Here is a 16731-nt window from a genome sequence, read left to right as displayed (position 1 = left end):
CCAGAAGGCCATGTGCGCTCCCGCCGAAGTCCCATCAATCAACTCAGGAGACTAAGTCTACCCACGTTCTACCATCTAGCCACGACTCCTGCTCCCACGTCCTGCACGACAGCGACGTGCAGGCTGAGACCTTGGCGCGCACGGCAGCCTCCAAAGGCCACTGCTCCATACCCTCCCCTATAAATAGCAAACCTGCTACTGCTCTAGGGTCGGCCCCTCTGATCTATTTTTCCCACTGCTAAAATCACACACATACAGTAATGCCCGTAGCGCAACCAAACAAGAGATTATCATGAGTTCAGTTTAGTGCGTTCATAATTTCATTCCAACTTAGTCATATCCATTTTTTTATGATGTCCAAATTAAGTCAATTTTTTATGAGGTTTTCGCACCTATGACACTCTCTTGATTTGTATCCATGTATAGAGACCAAACCAAGGAACGAGGCGTTCATCTTGGTTTGTATCGCTAAAGGGACCGAACCTAGACGGAGATCAATAGGACGAAGCGCACGCAAAATTTAAAGGAACCGTGCTTACAAGAACCATGCATGCTCCTTGACTCGTGCCGCGATGGCCGAGACGAAGGCAAAGTTTGGGATAGATATATCATGCTCCTTTGTTTGTACCATGATGGCCGAACCAAGAACAAAAATTTGGGATGGATGTAACATACTCTTTAGTCTGTACCAAAATGGCCAAACCAAAGGTAAAATTTTGAGATAGATTAAACCATGCACCTTAGTCTGTACCGCAATGGCCGGACTAAGGGAAATAATTTTTTTGGAAGATGAAACATGCTCCTTGATTTGTACCATGATGGCCGAACCAAGGACTAGAGTTTTGGGAGAGGAGGAAGAAGAAAGCTCCCTGGTCTGTACCACAATGGCCAAACCAGGGGCTAGAGGAGAGCCATGAATCTCACCTTGTCACCTCCTGCAAGCAAGACGCCTGCCTCCTCTTCTCTTCTTTTGTGCTCCAATAATTACACGCAAGACATCTAGCATGAAGGTGGCGTGTCATGCAAGAAAATGGAGATTTGTAGTGCGTAAGTGACTCTTGCACTTTGATGGCACCTAGTACTACGCAATATTTTTTCTCCTCGATGGCACGTGAATAGTCCACGTACTCAATGATAGAGCACGGGATGGTAGCCATGGACATGGTCGGCCCTTTTTGAAGAGAGTACTAAATAACTTTGATGTGTCCCATCAAATCGATGAGAAGCTTGATTACTACGCCTTCTCCATCGCCAACGCATGCGCGGTGGCTCACAGCACGAGGAGAAACTTTTGCTTACAAGCGGTGGACTTGCAGCAGTTCATTTGGTGTTAGATTGCCCGAAGTACTACAGTAGTACCATCATTATTGTTTGACTTCCGGAAGAGGAGAAGAGCCAAGAGCAAGGTCACCTACTAATCTAGTACAATACTACTATAGCCAAAGTTGGTCCACCTTTTTAGAGCATGGTTAATTAATGTCAGCTCACAGAAGTAGGGTTCTACCTTGTACCCCTTTACCTGTGCACGGGCAGTCAGAGCCACGGCCACGGCCACACTTAGCAGGGAAAAGGAGGGAAGCGGAAGCCACAAGACGATCAAACCAACGCCAAGACAGAGACATGAAGAGCAAGAGGGCGGTGGACTCCCCCGGCAAGACCCTTGCCGGGGCGGCCTCCACGACCCCGGCAATGGCCTTACAGGGGCAACTTGCCCAACACCAGCAGAGCGTGCCACTCTTGAGCTTGAGGTTTCCAACATCATCGGCGACATTGGAACCAAGGCTCGGGAGGCACCTCCATGGTGGCATGCAAATCTTTGTGAAGATCATTCACACACAATATTAGATGAGGACCAGAAGACGAGACCTCCGGCAACATCTTGCCGGGGATGACCGCGGTGCCACGACAAGACCCTTGCCGGGGCCCCCGGCAAGACCCTTGCCAAGGACATCAGCAGGGCCACGGCCAGGCCCGCGCGCACTAAGACCCCACCGCCGGTCTCATGCAGCTGCCAGCCCAGCCAGCCAGGCGAGCACCTGCGTGGCGACGTGCGGTCCCAAGGCCAACTCAGCAAGCACCTGCGTGGTGGCATGTAGATCTTCGTGAAGACGCAGCCACCGTGCCACCTCAGCAGCCTGTCCGCCTACATGGTGCCGCCTGCCTCGCTGGCCTGGATGCGTGTCGAAGCAAGGCAAGGCGGCAATAAAGCGAGGGGACACCTCAGGGGCGCATTTAATGCATCTTGTCCCATTATGAGAAGGGATAAGCTTGTACACTGTACCCTTTCCACCTCATGTGTGCCATTGTGGCGCCTCCTTCGACTATAAAAGGAGTCCCGAGGCATACTGGAGAGGGATTTGGCTCTTTGAGCAAGTCATGCTTGATAGCTAGCTCCAGAATATTCATATACACACTAAAGAAGTATTAGGGTATTACGCGATCACCGCGGCCCAAACCTGGGTAAAGGACCCTTGTGCTGGCTCTTAGACCTGCTCTTCTCGCAACCCCGCGCCCGCCGACCACAGTAGGGACCCCATTGATCTGATAGGTGTCTTTCTCACCGACATCTTTGGCGCGCCAGGTAGGGGACGCAGTTGTGAAAATATGGTCTAGTAGCTAGTTTAGCAATTCTTCATCGCCATGGCTCCCAAGAGGAAGACGACGACGACAATCGGTTCATCCGTAGCCGCACTGCCCATACCGGTGCGGGCTAGTAGCGGGCCGGTCGCGGACAGAACCCGAGGCGCGACCCGTGAACACCCACGTCACCCTGGCAGTCCAGACCTGGCGAGCGGCGTTGTTCGTGTGCGGACGACGGGCCGCACACCGCAAATTCCAGAGACAGAGTTGGGCCCCCCGCAGGCGGCGCGGGGCCCTCCAGGGGCGGTGCCATGCCACCCACCGGCGGCGCGGCGACCTCCAACACGCCTGCGCCGGCGCCCACGACGCGCTCTTCCCAAGTCGTGCGCGACGAGCAGCGTCACCACGCTGGTGACCCCGGGCGCCGACCTGGGAAGAGTCCAGTGCACCCTTCGTAGGACGAAGGAGGTCAGCATGCACGTTGAAGTACTGGCGAAAATGGCGTGCCGCCGCAGGGCTGTGGTAGAGCTCCTTCTAACGTGGTTAGAAGTCGAAGCGCACCACGGTCCACGCAGCTCTTGCCACCGCCCACGCCAACAGATGCTTTGGCGCACACACAGCTGCTGCTTGACTTTCCTCCTGCTTCAGAGAAGCTCGACGAGTGGAGAGCCACCGTCCGGAGCCTCGTTGGCATCACCAACAAAGATGAGCCACGACCAGCAGGGCCTGTACGCCGCTGCTCCATCGAACCACCACATGTCAGCAGTGGAAGGGACGGGGGTGATGCATCCACGGTGCACTCTCCTCCCCCATGTCATCCACTGCGGCTGTCGATCTGTCGTGATGATGCTTGTGATAATATTTCCATAGCATCGTCCGACCTATGGACCCATCACGATTAGCGTCAAGTTCTTCAGGAGCGAGCCCTTGAAGACGCTCGAACCACCAACGAGCGCCAGCATGATGTGTGCCACCAGTTAGATAGGCGGGCAGGGCCCACTATGGATCACCCGGCACCGGGAGGCTACGGTGGCCTACCTAACGAGGTGGGTTGCCCAACCTTTACCCGTGAGCTGCAGCAGTTCCAGTGGCCCTCCCGCCGCACATTCAAGCCCGACGTTGGTGAGAAGTACAACGGCAAGACTCACCCGTCGGAGTTCCTCAACATCTACACCTTTGCGATGCAAGCTGCTGGAGCCCGCAATGACAAGGTGCTTGACAATTACTTCCCGTTGGCACTCAAGCCCAATGTTATGTCATGGTTGATGCACTTGCCGGTGGATTCCATTTCTTGTTGGTCGGATATGTGTCATGAGTTTGTTGGCGCCTTCACTGGAGGCCATCAAGCTCATGGCCAGGAAAGCAATTTGCATATCATCCCCCAGAAGGAAGGTGAAAACCTGCGCAAGTATATCCAAAGGTTCAACCGGGTGTAGTACAACATCCCAGACGTTCACCCTGCCACCATGATCAGCGCATTCCATCAGAATGTGCGTAACCGCAAGATGCGTGAGGAGCTGGCGATGAACAAGGTCAAAGATGTGGCCGAACTTTATGTTCTGGCTAAAAGGTGCGCTCGAGCTGAAGAGGGAAGGAAGTACCCCGGCAAGGATGCCGGTGCAGAAACCGACTGCATGGACGATGACACCACCGCCCCGACAAAGAAGGGCCAGCATCATAACAGAAAGTGCAAGGGCAAGACTGTGCTTGCCATCGAGGGGTCCGATGACACCAGCACTGCGAAGAAGGCCAAGGCAAGCGACCCCGGCAAGGAAGTTGCCGAGTGTGCCGCTTGCTAGGCTTGGCGGCTGCCGACAAGCCAGGAAGCTCCAACAACCAGAATTGCAAGATCCACCACACCAAGGGCCACGACCTCCAAAACTGCCAACAAGTTGAGCTGCTTGCTGAGAAGCAAATAGCTGAGTACTAGAGGCGGGACAAGGAGAAAGGCCAGGATGGTGTCGAGGGATCCGGCAAGAAGCGTGGCGGCCAAGGAGGCCGCCGCGGCAAGGATAACCAGCAAGAGATGTCTGCCCGGGGCCGCGACAAGAAGCAGGAAGACGATGATCATAACAAGGACGACAAGTCCGGCGACCACGAGTTCTAGAAAGCTACGGATGCCATGTGCATAGACGGTGGTGCCTCGCTGCACACCTCTCACCGCTAACTCAAGCAGTGGGCGCGTGAGACCATAGCGGTGGAGCCATCGCTCGACGCGTGGAAGCCACTGAAGTGGTCCAACACACCTATCATCTTTGACACCGAGGACCACCCTGATCGCACTACTGCGATCAGGTGTTTGCCGTTGTTGGTTTCACCAACGATCCACAACCTCAAGGTGACGAATATGCGAGTTAACGGCGGGGCCGGTCTGAACTTGATCTCGCCTGTTGTGGTCGAAAGGCTGCAGATTCCTGATGGCGCCTCGAAGAGACGTGCACATTTCAAGGGGTCAACCCAGGAAGGAGTCAGCCGAAGGGTAAGGTCACACTGCCTGTGACGTTTGGAGGCGAGTTGAACTACAAGACAGAGAGGATTGTCTTAGATGTGGCCGAGATCCCCTTGCACCTACAACGGGATCCTCGGCCGCCCGGTGCTGGCCAAGTTCATGGCGGCGTCACATTATGCCTACAACACGCTGAAGATGCCTGGGCCAATGAACATCATCACCGTCCCCTCCGACAAGACGGATGCACTGATCTACGCTGACCAACTCTACCAGGAAGTAGTTGCAGCAGCTGCCACCAAGGCACTTGCTCCTGCCGCTGAAGCCCCGGGAGGGAAGAAGACCGGCGAGACCTCTCGCACCCACTCCGGCAAGCGCATGTTGTGCTCCCATCGAGGACGTGCCAGAAAGATCCACCGACAAGAGCAAGAAATCCAGAGCTGCACTGCTACCTATTGAGCACTGCATTGGTTTTCCCTTGTAGAGGAAAGGGTGATGCAGCAAAGTAGCGTAAGTATTTCCCTCAGTTGTTGAGAACCAAGGTATCAATCCAGTAGGAGGCTCATCAAAAGTCCCACGCACTTACACAAACAAGCAAGAACCTCACAACCAACGTGATAAAGGGGTTGTCAATCCCTTCACGGAAACTTGCAAAAGTGAGATCTGATACAGATAATATGATAAGATAAATATTTTTGGTATTTTTATGATATAGATTGGAAAGTAAAGATTGCAAATAAAAGATAGATTGGAAAGTTATATGATAAAAGATAGATCCGGGGGCCATATGCTTCACTAGTGGCTTCTCTCAAGATAGCATAAGTATTACGGTGGGTGAACAAATTACTGTCGAGCAATTGGTAGAAAAGTGCATAGTTATGAGAATATCTAGGCATGATCATGTATATATGCATCACGTCCGCAACAGGTAGATTGAAACGATTCTGCATCTACTACTATTACTCCACACATTGACCGACTCCTGCCTGCATCTAGGGTATTAAGTTCATAAGAACAAAGTAACGCATTAAGAAAGATGACATGATGTAGAGGGATAAACTCAAGTGATATGATATATACCCCGTCGTTTTATCCTCGATGGCAACAATACAATACGTGCCTTGCTGCCCCTGCTATCACTGGGAAAGTACACCGCAAGATTGAACCCAAAACTAAGCACTTCTCCTATTGCAAGAAAGATCAATCTAGTAGACCAAACCAAACTGATAACTCGAAGAGACTTGCAAAGATAATCAATCACGCATAAAAGAATTCAGAGAAGATTCAACTATTTCTCATAGATAGACTTGATTATAAACCCACAATTCATCGGATCTCGACAAACACACCGCAAAAAGAGTTAGATCGAATAGATCTCCAAGAAGATCGAGGAGAACTCGGCATTGTGATTCAAAGAGATAGAAGAAGCCATCTAGCTAATAACAATGGACCCGAAGGTCTGTGGTAAACTACTCACAACTCATCCGAGAGGCCTTGGAGATGATGTAGAGGCCCTCCATGGTCGATTCCCCCTCCGGCGGAGCGCCGACGAAGGCTCCAAAATGGGATCTCGTGGATACAGAAGGTTGCGGGGGTGGAATTAGGTTTTTGTGGTGCTCCTGGATGTTTTCAGGGTACGTGGATATATATAGGAGGAAGAAGTAGGTCCGTTGAGCCACGAGGGGCCCACGAGGGTGGGGGCGCGCCCACCCCCCTAGGGCGCGCCGGGCACCCTCGTGGCCGACTCGTTTGCTACTTGATGTCCACTCCAAGTCTCCTGGATTGCGTTTGTTCCAGAAAGATCGCTCCTGAAGGTTTCATTCCATTTGGACTCCGTTTGATATTCCTTTTCTTTGAAACACTGAAACAGGCAAAAAAACAGGAATTCGGGCTGGGCCTCCCGTTAGTAGGTTAGTCCCAAAAATTATATAAAAGTGTAAAGTAAAGCACATAAACATCCAAAACGGGTAATATAATTCCATGGAACAATCAAAAATTATAGGTACGTTGGAGACGTATCAAGCATCGCCAGGCTTAATTCCTACTCGTCCTCGAGTAGGTAAATAATAAAAACAGAATTTTTGATGTGGAATGCTACCTAGCATAATTCTCAATGTAATTTTCTTTATTGTGTCATGAATGTTCTGATCCAAATGATTAAAAATAAAAGTTCATATTGACATAAGAAGTAGTAATACTTGAAGCATACTAACAAGGCAATCATGTCTTCTCAAAATAACATGGCATTAGAAGGTTCATCCCTACAAAATCATATATTTAGGCTATGTTTCATTTTCATCACACAAAATACTCCCATCAAGAACAACCCCGGTTTTAGCCAAGCAATTGGTTCACACTTTTTAACGCGCTTCAGCTTTTTTTTCAACTCTCACGCAATACATGAGTGTGAGCCATGGATATAGCACTATGGGTGGAATAGAATATGATGATGGAGGTTGTGTGGAGAGGACAAAAGAAGAAGAAAGTCTCACGTTGATGAGGCTAATCAACGGGCTATGGAGATGCCCATCAATTGATGTCAACATGAGGAGGAGGAATTGCCATGCAACGGATGCACTAGAGCTATAAATGTATGGAAGTTCAACAAAAGAAACTGATGGGTGTGCATCCAACTTGCTTGCTCACGAAGACCTAGGGCATTTTGAGGAAGCCCATCGTTGGAATATACAAGCCAAGGTCTATAATGAAAAATTCCCACTAGTATATGAAAGTGACAACATAAGAGACTCTCTATATGAAGAACATGGTGCTACTTTGAAGCACAAGTGTGGAAAAAGATAGTAACATTGTCCCCTTTTTTATTTCCTTCTTTTTTTATGTGGGCCTTTCTTTTTTTCTTTTTTTCTTTGGCCTTTCTCTTTCTTTTCTTTGTCCTTTTTTCTTTTTTTATAAGGGACAATGCTCTAATAATGATGATCATCCCACTTCTATTTATTTACAACTCATGAATTACAACTCAAAACTAGAACAAGACATGACTCTATATGAATGCCTCCGGCGGTGTACCAGGATGAGCCATGAATCAAGAGTGACATGTATGAAAAATTATGAAGGTGGCTTTGCCACAAATACAATGTCAAATACATGATCATGCAAGGCAATATGACAATGATGATGCGTGTCATGATTAACGGAACGGTGGAAAGTTGCATGGCAATATATTTCGGAATGGCTATGGAAATACCATAATAGGTAGGTATGGTGGCTATTTTGAGGAAGATATAAGGAGGTTTATGTGTGATAGAGCGTATCGTATCACGGGGTTTGGATGCACCGGCGAAGTTTGCACCAACTCTCAAGGTGAGAAAGGGCAATGCATGGTACCGAAGAGCCTAGCAATGATGGAAAGGTAAGAGTGCGTATAATACATGGGCTCAAATTAGTCATAAAGAACTCATATACTTATGGCAAAAGTTTTATTAGCCCTCGAAGCAAAGTACTACTACGCATGCTCCTAGGGGAAGGGTTAGTAGAAGTTAACCATCGCGCGATCCCGGCCTCCACACATAAGGAAGGCAATCAAAAGAGCACCCCATGCAACAGATTTGTTACACAACTTTCACCATACGTGCATGCTACGGGACTTGCCAACTTCAACACAAGTATTCTTTAAATTCCCAATTACCCAACTAGCATGGCTCTAATATCACCACCTCTATATCTCAAAACATTTATCAATCATCAAATTGATCATAGCATCCAATTCACTTCCTATGATAGTTTTTATTATACCCAACTTGGATGCTCATCATTCTAGGACCAATCTTATAACCATAGCAAATACCATGCTGTTCTAAAAGACTCTCAAAATGATATATGTGTAGCATGAGAGATCAACAATTTCTAAAAAATAAAGCCACCGCCATTCTCTAAAAGATATAACTGAAGCACTAGAGCAAAATTATCTAGCTCAAAAGATATAAGTGAAGCACATAGAGTATTCTAATAAATTCCAAATCAAGTGTGTATCTCCCAAAAGGTGTGTACAACAAGGATGATTGTGGTAAACTAAAAAGCAAATTCTCATATCATACAAGACGCTCCAAGCAAAACACATATCATGTGGCGAATAAAAATATAGCTCCAAGTAAAGTTACCGATAGACGAAGACGAAAGAGGGGATGCCTTCCGGGGCATCCCCAAGCTTAGGATTTTGGTTATCCTTGAATATCTTGGGGTGCCATGGGCATCCCAAAACTTGGGCTCTTGCCACTCCTTATTCCATAGTACATCAAATCTTTACCCAAAACTTGAAAACTTCACAACACAAAACTCAACAGGAAATCTCATAAGCTCCGTTAGTGCAAGAAAGAAAACCCACCACATAAGGTACTATAGTGAACTCATTCTTTATTTATATTGGTGTTAAACCTACTGTATTCCAACTTCTCTATGATTCATAACCCCCGATACTAGACATAGATTCATCAAAATAAGCAAACAACACACGAAAAACAGAATCTGTCAAAAACAGAACACTCTGCAGCAATCTATAACTTTCGAATACTTCTGGAACTCTGAAAATCCTACCAAAATAGGAAGTCCTGGGAAATTTGTCTATTGATCTACTACAAAACGAATCAATGCAAAATCACGTTTATGTTATTTACTCAAATTATTCTCGTGCGTGCAAAAGTTTCGGTTTTTCAGCAGAATCAAATTAACTATCACCTTAGGTTATCCTATAGGTTCTACTTGGCACAAACACTAATTAAAACACAAAACCACATCCAAACAGAAGCTATATGAAATATTTATTACTAAACAGAAGCAAATAGCAAGAGACTAAAATAAAATTGGGTTGTCTCCCAACCAGCGCTATCGTTTAACGCCCCTAGCTAGGCATAAAAGCGAGAATAGATCTAACTATTGCCATCTTTGGCATTCAATTCATAAGTGGCTCGCATAATAGATTCATAAGGTAATTTGACTTTATTTCTTGGAAAGTGTTCCATGCCTTTCCTCAATGGAAATTCGAATCTAATATTCCCTTCCTTCATATCAATAATTGCACCAATAGTTCTAAGGAAAGGTCTACCAAGAATAATAGGACATGAAAGATTACAATCTATATCAAGAACGATAAAATCTACGAGCACATAATTCCTATTTGCAACAATAAGAACATCATAGATCCTTCCCATAGGTTTCTTAATGGTGGAATCCGCAAGGTGCAAGTTTAATGAGCAATCATCAAAATCATGGAAACCTAGCACATCACATAAAGTTTTCGGAATCGTGGAAACACTAGCACCCAAATCACATAAAGCATAGCATTCTTGATCTTTAATTTTAATTTTTATACTAGGTTCCCACTCATCATAAGATTTTCTAGGTATAGAAACTTCCAGGTCAAGTTTTTCCTCATAAGATTGCATCAAAGCATCAACAATATGTTTGGTGAAAGCTTTATTTTGACTATAAGCATGTGGAGAATTCAACACGGATTGCAACAAGGAAATACAATCTATTAAAGAACAATTATCATAATTAAATTCCTTCTAATCCAAAATAGTGGGTTCATTGCTAAGTAAAGTTTTGACCTCTCCAATCCCACTTTTACCAATTCTAGCATCAAGATCTAAAAACTCTGAATCATTGGGACGCCTTTTAACTAAAGTTGAATCATCTCATGTCCCATCATTATCAAGATTCATATTGCAAAAAAAAGATTTAATAGGGGACACATCAATAACTTTTAGAGCTTCATCATTATTTTCATGGAAACTAGCAGAACACGCTCTTACAAAGCAATCTTTATTAGCACGCATCCTAGCGGTTCTTTCTTTGCACTCATCAATGGAAATTCTCATGGCTTTGAGAGACTCATTGATATCATGCTTAGGTGGAATAGATCTAAGTTTCAAGGAATCAACATCAAGAGAGAGTCTATCAACGTTTCTAGCCAATTCATCAACTTTAAGCAATTTTTCTTCAAGCAAAGCATTGAAATTCTTTTGAGAGATCATCAATTCTTTAACACTATTCTCAAAATCAGAGGGCATCTTATTAAAATTTCCATAAGAGTTGTTGTAGGAATTACCATAACTATTAGAGGAATTACTAGGAAACGGCCTAGGATTAAAGTTTCCTCTATACGCGTTGTTACCAAAATTATTCCTACCAACAAAATTCACATCCATAGATTCGTTATTGTTCTCAATCAAAGTAGACAAAGGCATATGATTAGGATCAATAGGAGCACTCTTAGTAGCAAACAATTTCATAAGTTCATCCATCTTTCCACTCAAAACATTAATTTCTTCTATTGCATATCACACAAATCAACAAAGTTGTTTAGATGAGTAGCGGCATCTTCACTAGGAAGGCCGGAGAATTGACTTCATAACAAGATTCAACAAAGCAGCATTGATTTTGCAAGATTTAGCATTATTAAGAAGTGCAATCGAAGTGCTAAGGAAATCATTATTATTGGTATTGAAAAAATCATACAATTTGGTATTATCTTGAGCCATCGTGACAAGCAATCCAACACACAAGCACACAAAAGGCAAGCGAAAGAGAGAGGCAAATAAAATGGCAAGGGTGAAGTGGGGAGGAAAACATGAGGCAAATGGCAAATAATGTAATGCGAGGGAGATAAGTTTGTGATGGGTACTTGGTATGTCTTGACTTCAGCAAATACCTCCCCGGCAACGGCGCCAGAAATCCTTCTTGCTACCTCTTGAGCACTGCGTTGGTTTTCTCTTGAAGAGGAAAGGGTGATGCAACAAAGTAGCGTAAGTATTTCTCTTAGTTGTTGAGAACCAAGGTATCAATCCAGTAGGAGGCTCCTCAAAAGACCTATGCACCTACACAAACAAACAAGAACCTCGCAACCAACGCGATAAAGGGGTTGTCAATCCCTTCACGGAAACTTGCAAAAGTGAGATCTGATAGAGATAATATGATACGATAAATATTTTTGGTATTTTTATGATATAGATTGTAAAGTAAAGATTGCAAATAAAAGATAGATTGGAAACTTATATGATAAAAGATAGACCCAGGGGCCATAGGCTTCACTAGCGGCTTCTCTCAAGATAGCATAAGTATTACTGTGGGTGAAAAAATTACTGTCGAGCAATTGATAGGAAAGTGTATAGTTATGAGAATATCTAGGCATGATCATGTATATAGGCATCACGTCCACAACAAGTAGATCGAAACGATTCGGCATCTACTACTATTACTCCTCACATCGACCGACTCCTTCTTGCATCTAGAGTATTAAGTTCATAAGAATAGAGTAATGCATTAAGAAAGATGACATGATGTAGAGGGATAAACTCAAGCAATCACTACAAGAAATATGTCAACATGTGACCACCACTATTGGTCACTGAATTGTCACTTTTTCCATTTGTGACTTTTTTGTGACCAAAAACAGAAGGTCAAAAGTTGGTCGTCGTAAACTGACATTTTTTACCTTTCTTCTGGAATGGTCGTAGACGTTTATGACCAAAATATGTCTACTGTGGCGTTTTGGTCAGAAGCTACCTCCCCAGACCACGTAGGCATCCAGCATGGCAAGCTGATGTGGCACAAGAATCAGCCCGGTCCAATTCGGTTTTCTACATGGGCCGAGCCCATTAATTCGGCCTTTTTAATATTTATTTTTCCTATTAATTTTTGCTAGCTACATGGGCTGGCCCAGCAATTCGGCCTTTTTATTTCTAGATGCGGCCTTTTATAGCATATAATATTTTATTTTTTGCCATTTTATTTTCCACTGTTTTACATGTGTCCCAAGAGTTTCAGTTTTTCTTTTTCTCAGAAGATTGGTCCCACTTGTCAGTTTCTAGTAATGGGACCCGGTTGTCAGGGTCAAGTTCTTTAGATTTCATTTCATAGTAAATAAGAACCAATATCTAAATCAGCACTGGCAATATACACTGCTTGAAATAGTAGCCAGAATGGCAATCACGGTATTACAACGTGAATACATTTTTTGTGGGTAAACACGGATACGTCATACAACACAAATACAATGGCAATGACAGTATTACAAGCTCTACTGCTTCTATCAACCTTCTTCAACATGGACCTCCTTCAGTCCTTCTATAGCAGACACAAACTCTACTTCTCCTTTCAACCTTCTTTTGCATGGAGCTACTGTGAGAGGAAATCTACAGTTAAGAACAAAATACGTATATAAGCTGTTGGGTACATATCACTTTGGAAAGCACAAGATATCATTTGGCTGGACATGAGTATCACTTGTGCATGGGACAGTAAAAGGAATTACAACTAAACAACAATTCAGCATGAATTGATAAAATGAATTGGCAAAGAATGTACTGTCCAACTGATTTAGCATGAGAGTCCGACGACGACAACACCAAGCAAAATTCAGTAAAGCGTATAAATAGATTCAGACCAATTGGTAAAATGAAATCTACTCCATGAGATTTAGTCAACTTTAGGGAGCATCGCAGATTCAGACCAATATTTGCAAGCATGTAAATACTGATTCAACAGTAGGGAGTACTGACTTTTTCTGGCAGCAAGAAAGCAACTCAATTTGGCAAGTAGTGCAATACCAAGTGAATTTAGTCAAACATGCAAGTGAATTTAGAGCAGTAGCACAAGGGACTAGTAGCGCTAGGGACTAGGGACTGACAGCAGTAGCACTAGATTCAGTCAAGTGAAAGTGAATTAGAGCAGCAGCAAAATCAAGGAACATGAGAGAGGTAGAGGGAGGCTCAACCGTGAATTGTTGCTGCCCCATGGTTTGGTATGTAATTGTCGCCGCTCCTCCTTGTGGATGCCAAGGTCGAAGACGTCGGATCCGTGCGGGCATCCACCTCCTATCCGCACAAGCTGAATCAACCGTAGCAGGTAGTCCACCAGAACCTTCTTCCTCTTTGGTTGCACCAGTGGCGTCTGTAGATCCGCCATGGCCGGAGGCTGACTTCTGAAATGAAAAATAGCACAATGAGATGTTCGCTTTGCCATGATGATATAGTAGTAACAGGGAAGCATACCAGGGATAAACTGTACATAGGGAAGGCGATAAATAACAAAAGCAGCAGTAACATATTCTCATGACAACCAGGACATAACCATCCCAATTCCATTTACCATGTACTATACAGTTTAAAATTGAAGCATATCAAGAAGAAATTGTACACATGCAAGGCTGAAAAGAAGAACAGAACATTAGCATTGTCATGGCCCCCAAAGACAATATTTTAGAAAATATTAGGCATTGTTCATCTTATATAACAAAAAAACTCATAAATGTCGATCGACTGCTCCAGAAATGCAATATATAAACCCAGTTGGAATTGATAACTACAAGGTACAGCAGCTCAAAGTGGCAGTAGCTAAAACGCAAGCATTGTTCAAAGACAAACAACAAGAATCCCAGTAATGGATTGAACTCAAGATCCAGCATCACCAATCTTATTGTATGCAAACAATCTTATTTTATTTGCTTATATTACTAAAAAAAGGTGTATGAGGTCAGATCAAGAACACTATTATTAAAATAGACATGTCTTCCTTTATGTGAAGAAGTCTGCTCCCTTCATTAATTAGTAGTAATCATTCCATGTGTAGGTACTACCAACTAAACTTCACTGTGTAGGTACTACCAAGTTTCTACATGTCTACAGTTCTATATTTACTAACCCAATATGCCCAGTTTCCCACAGACCGATTCACAGTTTTTATAGCTTACAGGTTAAGCCTATGGAATCAAAGGAAATACACATTCAGAAATGCTATTTATATTATTTCCCCCCTATTAATTTTGATCAGGCACTTATTTTGCACATGTATATATCTAGTCAATAAAATATGCATGCAAAGTTGTACTGATGTAGACATGCTCTCAAAGCAGAATTCAGAAACATCAGAGTCTCGCTGCATCTCAAAATCAAGCTGATCTAACATGTAGGCATTGATTAACAGATCCAATAATACTAATGCAATTGTAATCATACGGCAAAACAGATTTTTCAACATTTCTAGTGCAAGCATTGTACAAGGCCAAACAAACTGAAAGCCAATAAGACACTATTATAGTACAGTACGACGACATCTATTGCCCATCTAGAAAATAAGGTGACATACTGCAGGTTCAAAAATTTCCTATCAATCATGATATGTTTGTACAATGGTTGGTGTATGCTGAGCTCGGCACTGTATGATGTATAACAGATGTTGTATAACAAAGAAGAACAGCAAAAAAATTGATGGCATTGAGCTGTTGATAGAAGTATGCAAAAAAGCTACTCAGTTGCTAACAAGACGAATCAACGAGAACTATGAAGGTTGGAGTCTAGAAAGGTATTCCCTGTTAGAAGTCAACTACGACAGCAGTTAAGCTATGCATCATTCTTGGTAGTGGATCTCATCCCTGTCATTTTTAGCAATCACTACACGTGGAAGAAGTAAAGCATGTCAGTTGTATTGATTTTCAGACACACATAAATGAAGGAGCAAAAGGCAGCCAAAATATAACTACAGGGCCCTCTTAACACATAATGTTTGTGCCTAATCTGTTAATCAGCTTTTGCACGATCATGATCTTTTAGTAAGCATCGATTATGGAAACAGTAGCACTGGCTACTATGGCTACAGCAACACCAAGCAATTCAACGAAGCAACAACCACCATACAGAGCTAAGCACTGGTTGTTGATATGCAGCAGTACTCCTTGACAAATAGCCGATCAGATTCTGATCCATTCCTGCTTTCCCTGTGCCAGATATAAATTTATAACTAGCCTTATGAAAGGGAAAGACACTATAGATTCTGTGCTGAGAAAAAGCTAGCAGCTACCAGCCAGTCAGACAGCACCTCACTACCTCAGAGCCGTGAGCAAATTTGAGGGCCACAGAAAATACTTGTGGGTGAAGCGAATTACACAAAAAAGCCTCACCCGATCCACTGCATCATCACATTTCTACACTAAGATTGTTGGATGCACAAATAGGATCGCGTTACCAAGGATTCAATAAACCAAGCTGGAATTGTGCGTTTTAGCATGATAGTGCTAGCGGACGATGCAAAGGGCTCTCCTTCCTATACTTCCTAAGCTATATACGGAGTATAATACAGTACAGATTCCTGGTCTCCAGGAAAATTGCAGGATGTATCGTGCCTCTGAAAGAGGATTGAAAATTCAAAGGGGAGCGATCAAACGTGTACGCAAGATTCTACTTGAAACCTGCCCATTGACCCCGCAGCGGATGTGCAGGGCCATCTTATCCCCTAACCCCATGACCGTGGGCGGAGAGGGGGGGGAGCAAGCGGGATGTACCTGCGACGACCTCGCGGATGAAGACGGTGATGTGCGGCGCGGAGGGGGAGGAGTGGTCGAGCGGGACGACGACGCGGTGGTCGCGGAGGCTGAGGTCCGGCACCGCGTACCACGGCCCAGCCTGGTGCAGCGTAGCCGCAGCCGCGGGCGCGGCGGTGCTGGCGGCCGGTGAGGATGACGACATGGACATCCGGATCCGGCCCCATTCCGGATCTTGTGGAGGAGGAGCTCGGCCGGTGAGTTTGGGGGGGGCGGCGGATCGAGATCTGAGGGAGGGGGAGGGCGGCGGCTGTGGGTGCGTAGGAGAGAGGGGGACGAGAGGACGAGTGGTGCGGGTTGTGTTAGGGTTAGTTGGGTGAGACGGTGAGGGGGGTCAAGTGTGCCGTTGGATCCGGGATGATCGGACGGTTCA

The sequence above is a fragment of the Triticum aestivum genome, chromosome 3B (assembly GCF_018294505.1).
Source record: "Triticum aestivum cultivar Chinese Spring chromosome 3B, IWGSC CS RefSeq v2.1, whole genome shotgun sequence".
NCBI classification, from domain to species: domain Eukaryota; kingdom Viridiplantae; phylum Streptophyta; class Magnoliopsida; order Poales; family Poaceae; genus Triticum; species Triticum aestivum.
Note: the sequence above shows the minus strand (reverse complement) of the source record.